Here is a 9,206-nt window from a genome sequence, read left to right on the forward strand (position 1 = left end):
GCATCTGAATATAGGAGCGGATATTCTGTCAAGGCAGGGGCTGAGGCCCGGGGAGTGGAGGCTTCACCCCGAGGTGGTGGAGCTTCTATGGAAGGAATATGGGCGAGCCCGAGTCGACCTTTTCGCATCATCACACTCAACCCATTGTTCCCTTTGGTTTTCCCTTACACATCCAGCCCCTCTCGGACTGGATGCAATGGTGCAGGTGTGGCCGAGGCTACATCTGTACGGGTTTCCCCCAGTATCTATGCTCCCGGGAGTTCTGGAGAGAGTTCGCCAGGAAGGGGCTCATCTATTGTTAATAGCTCCGTACTGGCCAACCCGAGTTTGGTTCTCGGATCTGGTGTCACTTCTGGACGGCTCTCCGATGGAGATTCCCGTCAGGAGGGACCTGCTGTCCCAAGCAAGGGGCACGATATTTCACCCTCGCCCAGAGTTGTGGAAGTTGTGGGCTTGGCCTCTGAGGGGGCCCAGCTCATAGAATCTGGTCTCTCGACTGAGGTCGTTGAGACCATCCTTCAATCCAGAGCTCCTTCCACGAGGAAACTTTATGCTTTGAAATGGAAATTATTTTCTACATGGTGTAGAGATCGTAATTTGAATCCTGTTAACTGCCCTATTGGTACAGTTCTCGATTTTCTACAAGACCGTTTCTCTGCTGGATTATCTCCTTCCACCTTAAAGGTGTACGTAGCGGCTATATCTGCATATCATACCCCTCTTGCGGGTACTTCAGTTGGGAGAGATCCTTTAATTATTCGTTTTCTCCGTGGCACTTTGAGGTTGAGACCTGTATTGCACTCTAGAGCACCGGCATGGGATTTGGCCATTGTACTGGAGGGTCTGGCTGTGGCTCCCTTCGAGCCCATTGAGGAGGTTTCAGAAAAGTTCCTTACTCTAAAAACTTTATTTCTTCTTGCTATTTCCTCTATCAAGAGAATTGGTGATTTACAAGCCTTGTCGGTGGCTCCATCATGTCTGGAATTTGCACCTGGTATGGTGAAAGCATTTCTTCACCCTAGACTGGGTTACATTCCTAAGGTCCCTACTAATGTTGGGGGCCCAATAGTGCTGCAGGCCTTTTACCCTCCACCATTTAATACCCCAGACCAGGAAAACCTGAATCTGTTATGCCCTGTGCGGGCGTTGGATGCTTACGTCCACAGAGCTGCCCTGTGGCGTAAATCGGAACAATTGTTTGTCTGCTTTGGAGCACCTAAGAAAGGGTGCCCTGCATCAAAACAGATTATGAGCAAGTGGATAGTTGAGGCTATTTCACTGGCATATGAAGCGGCCGGACAGCCTTCACCTTTGACTGTTCGGGCCCATTCTACGAGGAGTATGGCTGCCTCTACGGCTTTAATTTCGGGAGTTTCCCTTCTAGACATTTGTAATGCGGCAGGATGGTCCTCTCCGCATACATTTGTGAGATTTTATGACTTGGACCTCTCCACTCCTGGGGTCAGGTTGCTTGCTTCTTAGTATACTCATGGTACTTCATACAGAACAGGCACATCGTCATTATGGCTGAGTGGGTATGGGGTTCCCACCGCGTCTCAAACGCAGCTCGAGTTCCCTTGAAAGGGAACGTCTCAGGTTACGTATGTAACCCTGGTTCCCTGATAGGGAACGAGACGCTGCGTTCGCCTGCCATACTTCCTGCTTGCCTTGATCGACTTGCTTCAGGCTTATCAGAAGCTAGTTTGGTCTGATCTCAATGGTGATTTATACCTTCCTGGTCGGTGACGTCACTGATGACGTTCCTTCGTTCCATTGGACTGATTATACACGTGCTTCACGACGCAATCACGCAGAGCGTTCCCACCGCGTCTCAAACGCAGCGTCTCGTTCCCTATCAGGGAACCAGGGTTACATACGTAACCTGAGACGTATGTTATCCCTGAAATGAGGAAAACTCTGGGTTTTCTGTTTCAGAATTGGAGGTATGTAAAACCTGAGAAGTCAAGCCCGTTTCTGAGAGAGGTAACTTATACTCAGAGTCAGTTACCATGGTAACTTACTCTGTGAACCTAATCTGGTCAGGAGCAGGTTTTCTTAGGTAAACCCAGAGTTTTTCTTATGTAGTAAATGCATCTTGATTTAAGAATTTTTCGATATTTTGACTGGAAACAACAAGACAAAAAGGCTAAGTAAGAAAAGCATTTTTTGCAGTGCAGTGCATTCATTCATTGCTTAGTTTTCTATATAACATCGGAGATGCAGAGCACATTAGTAAGGCCACTGTATCAGAGCGGGAAGGAAAGTCTGCCTCGCTCTCACGCTCTTTCTGAGAGTTTTTGTGTTGTTTCCTGGACACAAACCCATAAGAGCCATCAAAGAAGAGATGCACTGGATTGCAGGTTATTGGTGGAGAATTCGGTTTAAATTAGGCTAATCTGATAAATGACGTTCACTTGATAACATCTTGCTGTGACCTCTGAAAGTAACCTAATAATTAGAATTCCTTTAGGATTTCCAGTGTGGTTGGATGCATTGATGACACACATAATCCCATCATCGCACCTTCCGAAAATCAAACATCACTGTATGGAATGGGAGGATGCCAGATGGAAGGGTAGAGATATATGCCGTAACCACCACCACAGCTGTTAAATAAACAAATTATTCACAATTTATTTGTTCATCTTTATTTCCTACAAATTCAAAAGCAACAGTAATTATTTTTCCTATTTGATTTTATATTCTTCCAATATTGTGTAGGCTATCTCCTCCACATCTATCAGTGGTGGTGCAGGTCCAGCCTCTGCATTCTTGCTGTTGGCGAAGTAACTTAAAAGTCAAATGTTAATTTCCTTAGCCTAAATAAAAAATTTAACAGCTTGGATTAGAGAACATTTAATTATGTGAAAAGAGCATTATAGGCTACTACATGGAAACCGCTGTGGCACATTGAAATAGACACTGAATTATATTTATTTAATATGTCAATATGTCAATATTTAATATGTTTGTAAAGTCATGTTGCCTACATCCATTAGTTCAATAACTTACCTTTTTTTGTCAGTTTTCACCTGATAATATAACAGTGATTAAGAATTATTCTTGTGTATTGACTCGGAAGTATGCAGACATCTTTTTGTCGGGTGCTGTTGCCATGGTGAATCATAATTTCGGAGCTCCATTGATCATGGCTTGTCATAGTTCAATCAACTCTGATGCTCTGGATCAGTGTATACGACAGCGTGTTCCAGGTCCTGCCAATATCCAGCAACTTCGCACAGCCATTGAAGAGGAGTGGAACAACATTCCACAGGCCACAATCAACAACCTGATGAATTCTATGCGAAGGAGATGTGTTGCACTGCGTGAGGAAAATGGCAGCGGTTTTGGCCCCTGCACATTTTAGAGTAGCCTTTCATTGTGGCCAGCCTAAGGCACACCTGTGCAACAGTCACAGTTACGAGTGTCCAAGGTGGAGCCAGGGTGCCTGAGGCAGAGCCGGTGGGACAGAGGACCAAGGCGGAGCCGGAGAGAAAGCGGAGCCAGACGGATGCAGGCAGGGCAACGTCTGACCAAGGCAGAGCCAGAGGGACAAGGGAGCCCGGTGGAGCCCCAAGAACAATGGTATCTGGTGGAGCAGAGGGAGGGAGGAGCCAAGGCAGATGACGGGATCAGCGGCTGGAGGCGATGCCGGGGGATCCTCATGCCTATGTGGAGCTGGAGACTGGAAGACCCCGAGGCAAATCCATACAATATAGTTGTGTTAGAGGAGAAGACAAGGGGCTGAAGGGAACTAGCGGAGACGAGGCTGACGGACTGGCTGACTTTTAAAGAGGAGGCGGGATAGGGAGGCTGGGCTGGAACTCTGGAGATACAGGAGACATCGGGCTGGGCAGAACCAGTGGGCATACAAGAGATTCTGAACTGGACGGAACCAGCAGGGATGTGAGGTAAGCATCCTCTTCGAAGTCATAAAAACAGTTTACTGAGGTCAGCTTCAGCTCTCCCTCAGTGTTGGGAGTGTGGACGGGGTCTTCCTCCATTCCATCGTACTCCACTAGCTGTCCCATGATGACGCACGGTGTTGCTGAATTTTAATTTCCTGACAAATTATTACCCTCCTCATTGTGGCTGCTACCTGGTTGCCTAATCCTAACCCCAAACCTAATCTAAAATCTATCTATAATGGGGACTCAGGGGGGTATTGATCTGGCAGCGGTCAAAATTCACACACCTTGTCAGACTCTCTGTGGGGCTCGGGCTATGGGGCAAAGGCTGGCTCAGTCCTCGTCTCTGGTACTGGCTTGTTCATCGAGGCAAATTTTAGCTCCCTATCTGAGGTGGGCTCTGGCTTCATATCCATGGTGCGGGGTAAAGGCTGGCCAGGCGCTGGGCTTGGCTGCGTGACGGGTGTGAGGTAGGCAGTGAGGGATAATCCGCCATGCGGATACTCCAGCTACGGCCTATATTTGGGGAGGAGGAGGAGGAGATTTACTGCTAGTGAGTCCATTCTTTCCTTTTTTATTCTTATTAGAGGGTCTAGTATTCTATAACAGTTGGTCTCATAGAGAATGCACAGACACTATTTGCACTTCAGTGTATAGTACATTTTAAAACAATATGCAATAATAATAATAATAATAATAATAATAATATCACATACAATGTCAGTTATTCAATTTATAAAGATCATAAATGGGTGCTGCCTTATTGGGACCCCAAAGTCCTCCCCTACACTTACTCCTAATTTTACCCATTAAACACTTTATTCCCACCATTATATACCAGTTTGGCACTTTATTTCCACTTTTCTTAATTTTTATTTAAAATAAATGCTGCTTCGAGCTGATATGCGATGGGAAGAAGCTGAAAAGCTGAATCCTGTTACCAGCCAGATTTCTTTTGTAATTTTGGTAGGTGGAGGTTATTGCAAATTGCATCTGCCAACAAGGTGGGCTAATTGTACTTAGTGTAAATAGACCCTCCGTACATGGCACAAACTGAAAATGTTTTAATAAAAAAAAAAAAAAAAAAACACTTTTTTTTTTAATCATGTGTTTTGTGGCTACAGCACAGTTACAATATAAATGACAATAATGTCATTTAGGAATACAATACAATCTACACAATCTATACAATACCATAAAACTTACCAAGACACTTAACTTTAGTAAGTTTCTGTCACAGATGTGTACATGAAAACATGTTGCTGCCTTTATAATCTAAGAAGGGGTTAAGCACAAGAAGATAATTATATTTGCTCCCCCAAAAAAACCTGATTGTTTAACCAATTCCACACTGATGTCCTGTCTGTGTTACAAACAGGGAAAGTGCACAAAAAAAGAAGAAAACAAGAAAGCGTAGTTGCACCAAAGGCATGGCCGAGACTGAGGAAGTGTGAGTAAATTCTTTCCTTTTACTGTTTTACTTTCGTATTCCCTCATTTTCTCTGACCGTAACCACGTTGGCCAGGGCCTTGGGCTGACAGGATCAATGTATAATCTGCACAACCTCCAACATTATAGTGCTACTTAGAGCTCAAATCCAACAACACTCTTTTCCTCCAGGCTACAGAGGTAAATACAATGTGCAGGACAAAATGTCTGCTAGCACTTTGGAAGTTCCACTTGAATTTTAGCCTTCTATTAGTAAATTTATGAGCCTCCTGACCACAGAGCTCTTTCAGTAAGTGCACGGTGACAGATTGAGCAGTGCCTTTTGTCCTCCACTGTGTGTTTTTTAAAGAGCCCCTGAGGAGTTTTCCAGAATGTGATTGGAGATGTGGTCATTTGAGGATAGGCTAATTGATTGTGGTCTGGCACCGGCCAGAGGGCATATCTAACTATTTATGGATTAAGTGTTATGGTAGGGAGAAAAGGTCAAACTGTACAGTTCAGTGAATATCTTAAGTAAGAATGCTTGACTCAGCTTATGTGTCCTGGATCTCCATGAACATGGATAATGGGTGAATGAGACCATTCCTCTCTCAATTGAGACAGCAATATGCCATTTCACTTGCTTTATTGCCAATACAACATTAGCAAATGCTGAACTGCTAAGGAATATTTAAAATAGCACAGAGGAATTTTTATTTATGTGTCACTCAAGGAGTAGAGCTGGTTAGCATGTTTCCGTTAACTCATGCTGCCCCTGGTAGATGCCATTACTAAACTATTCTGCTGCCAAAATGCATCTTTCTCCATTGACAGCCATTCAAAAGTATATGTGTATTATGAAAATAAATACATAAATAAATAAATAAGAATAATTGTTTTTGTTTTTTTCCTCAAGCAATATACAAATCATAAGTATTTCATTATAGTCTATGTTTCATAATTCCCACTGGGATAATGCTAATAGATTTCATCCAAGTATTACAGACCTCATTTGTGATACTGTCTATCACAGTTACTGCTACTGTCATAACAGCGGCATCAGCAAAAAGCAAAACTTTTTATTGACCAATTTCATAATCCTTCTTGTAGTGTATGACAAAAAATAATATATATATATGTATGTTAAAAACATTCAGTATGTACCATATCATGTTCAGTTTACAAAAAGGTGGCCTTATAATAAAAAGTGAAAAATATGTTTTTCACTTTAAAATAATGGTCCAGATCACTTGTAGTTCCTCTAGAGTGACTAGGTAACACTTGAGTAATTAGTGACTATATTCAGAGGAAAAAATATGATCGATTACGTCTCAGAAACATGATAATGTAGTGATAAGTAATTAATTGGTAACTGTTTATGATTTGTCATAGTTAGGTAATAATTATTAATTAGGCTAATCTAATTTAAAGTAATTATTGATTACATAATAAGGAACTATCTTAGTCCTACATTTGAAATTACTTACTGATTAATTAAGCTTGATTAAGCTTCACGTCACCGAGGTCAGATAAATCCCATCACATAGAGACTCTTTCAGCTAGATATCATCATGTAGAGACTGAGTCTGTTCCCCGAATAAGGAAATACAAAAAACTTCCAAAGCCATCTAAGGGTAAATTTTTTATTGATGTTCAACAAATAAAAAACAGATAATACAAATGAGCAAATGATAAAACTTGGGTTGCTGAATATTCAATCTCTTACTTCAAAAGCACTTTTTGTTAATGATATGATTACAGACTATAACCTAGATGTGCTGTGTTTGACAGAAACCTGGCTAAAACCAAACGATTACATGACTTTAAATGAGTCCACCCCACAAGATTACGGTTATAAACATGAACCTCATCTGAAAGGCAAAGGGGGAGGTGTTGCTGTAATTTATAGTAATATTTTCAGAATTACTAAGAAGTCTAGTTTCAAATATAATTATTTTGAAGTGTTGGTGCTTAATGTAACAATATATAGTGTAAATGATAAATCACGTTTGAGATTTGTGCTGGCTACTTATACAGGCCACCAGGGCACCATACAGACTTTATCAAAGAATTTGCTGACTTTCTATCAAAGTTAGTACTGGCTGCAGATAAAGTCCTAATTGTTGGTGATTTTAATATACATGTAGATAACGAAAAAGATGCATTGGGATTGGCATTTAAAGACATTCTTAGCTCTACTGGAGTTAGACAACACGTGTCAAGACCTACTCATTTTCGTAATCATACTCTAGATCAGATATTATCACATGGAATCAATGTTGATGCCATTGATATTCTGCAGCAGAGCAATGACATCTCAGATCATTATCTAGTCTTGTGTAAACTTCATTTAGCCAAGGCTGCAAAGCCGACTCTGTGTTAAATTTTTTTTAGACCTATCACTTCTGCCACTAAAGATTGCTTTATTAATAATCTTCCTGATCAGTTTCATCATCACAGTATCCCAAATAGCTTAGAAGAACTCGATATTGCGACAGAAACGTTTAACTCTCTCTTTTCCAGCACTTTAGACACAGTTGCTCCTTTGCGCTTAAAGGAGATTAAAGAAAATAGTCCAACGCCGTGGTACAACGAGCACACTCAGGTCCTTAAGAGAGCAGCCTGAAAAATGGAGCGCAACTGGAAGAAAACAAAACTAGAGGTGTTTCGCATTTCATGGAAAGAGAGCACGATTGCATACAGAGAGGCCTTAAAAGCTGCTAGATCTGCTTATTTGTCAGCCCTATTAGAAGAAATTACACAAAACCCTATAGGGGTTTGACAAGATGGCTGCCGGTGATGACATTAGAGACTCCACCGTAAGACATCTAGCCTTTATTATGTATATCTATAACTTAGGGTACAGGTACTGTATAAATACACATATTTATTTTAAAGAGTGGCTAAACTAACCAAAAATAAAGCTTCAAGCCCAGAAGTTTGCAAGCAGCACAGCAGTTATGACTTTATGAACTTCACTTATAAGATTGATAATATCAGGGAGAAATTTATAACTATGCAACCGTCTACTACAGTATCGCATCAGGCAGTGCATTGTAGTCTCCCTAAGGATTCATTCATTGCTATAATGATATACATAGATATACATAATAAAGGCTAGATGTCTTACGGCGGAGTCTCTTACATCATCACCGGTGGCCATCTTGTCATAGGCAAGCTTTCTGGTGGGCTCTGTGGTACCTGATGTAAGGTGATCTGCACGAACACAAATACTTTTATCTCGCTGAAATCTTGACGGATTTACAAACGGTTTGGTTTCTTACAAACGTTATTAACGTGGCTATAATTCTGGATGCTTGAACATGTTGAAATTGCAGCTTTTCTTTTCGAAAAAGTACTTAATCGTGCTGCATAGTTGTGTATCACAGCTACTTGTGCAAGTTATCAAGGCTGATGACCACAATCGAGCTGTTCAATTATATAGGTATTATTATTATTATTATAACCTTTATTTTACCAGGAAAGAAGCACATTGAGATTAAGAATCTATTTTACAAGAGCATCCTGGCCAAGACTGACAGACACAGCACGTTTGAGTTTAACAAATAACATCCAACAATACATACACATATACACACACAAGCAAATCCAATTAAATTTCAATATCAATACATAACTAGCTAAAACATCTACAGCCCAATGTTTCATAATAACGAACAGTGATCTCTGAAGTAGGCACAGTGCAATGTCGGGTGGAAAAGCCTAGAAATGGCCTAACCCTGAAGAAGTTAAAATAAACATATAATAATTCATTTTTTTTTTTATTATAATAGTAATATTCATATTATAAAAGTGTATATATATATATATATGTTGCCATTCTGTAAACTGAGTTTTAGTAGCCTATAT

This window comes from Leuciscus leuciscus (assembly GCF_965113295.1).
Source record: "Leuciscus leuciscus genome assembly, chromosome: 2".
NCBI lineage: Eukaryota > Metazoa > Chordata > Actinopteri > Cypriniformes > Leuciscidae > Leuciscus > Leuciscus leuciscus.